The sequence below is a fragment of the Hydra vulgaris genome, chromosome 12 (genome assembly GCF_038396675.1).
Source record: "Hydra vulgaris chromosome 12, alternate assembly HydraT2T_AEP".
Lineage (NCBI taxonomy): Eukaryota > Metazoa > Cnidaria > Hydrozoa > Anthoathecata > Hydridae > Hydra > Hydra vulgaris.
Genome location: NC_088931.1, coordinates 38,331,903 through 38,333,142, shown reverse-complemented (window position 1 = coordinate 38,333,142; position 1,240 = coordinate 38,331,903).

The window sequence follows — 1,240 nt, the reverse complement described above, 5'->3', positions numbered from 1 at the left end:
CTTTAATTGACCGACTCATTGGCTCGCATTCAAGAATTTTACCTGTGTCCATTGATATTGCTGTAATAACTCCATTTAATGAAAAAAGATATGTATAGGTTCAAAAACTAGCACCGGACATATTTTCGCGTCTCGGTAAGGAAAGAGGCGTGAACTTCCAGGTTAAATGCACTTTCGCGGTGCTGTGACAAGACCGTTAAATCTTCTTGGGGCACCTAAATTGTAAATAATAAAAAAAAAAACCCACGACGTTGCTAGTTTCCATCAACTGATACTGCAGTGTCAACAACATTTGAAAAAGATTGACAAATTTCTTTCACAGCATCAATCATTGTTTCTTTTGCGACAATTTTTGCACAATCAAATTTAATTATTTTAAGCCGTAGGTTTAGGAATGTTCATTAAAAATGTAAATTTTTCCAAATTTTGAAAAACCCAGACTACATGCACGAATTGAATAAAATATTCTATTTACATCAAAAGTCTTTTTCCCAGAACATGTCTTTTGAAGTATAAAATTCAATTTTTTCATTGCAGTTAGAGCAGCAAATATTTAATATCGAGCTGAATTCTTTTTTTTTTGGGAAAACACTCTGAAAGATTTAATTTAGATTGTAAACATTTTTTACCACATAGTTGATTAATTACACTAGACAAAATTTCAATGTTAACAATTCGATAACGCACAGTTTTATCTATATTAAGCTGAGTTGTCTCAATTTTTTTTTGAGGATATAGATAAATTTAAGGAAGTGTTACAAGAAATACGGTCATTTTCATAACTATCAACAGGAGCAACTGATAGAGAATCGATTGGCAAATTTTTAGTAAATCTATTTTCATGAAGTTTTATGGATTTTTTACTTTGAGTGCTTTGACTCTACACGATTTACTCCTTGTTAAAAAAGTTTATTAAATAATAGTAATAAAAAGCTTGCAATTCTGATTAAAAAGCTGTTGCTATGCGTGTTGCTAGGCAGATCAAGTTTACCCAGTCGAAGGAATTGATTAATATCTCAAAAACTAAATCTTATTTTGAGAAATGGTTTTTTTAAATTCGAGTTAAGCGATAAATTTCATGTCAGAATTACACAAAATACTTTTTTTTATGATTTTTGAGGGGTCTTACACGTTAACTTATGTGGTAATGTAGACTCTGTGACAATGCAGACAATGTGTATTAATATTTGCCCGAACATCAGTGCAATGCGTACTGCGCACGCAACACGTTAAAAAAAAA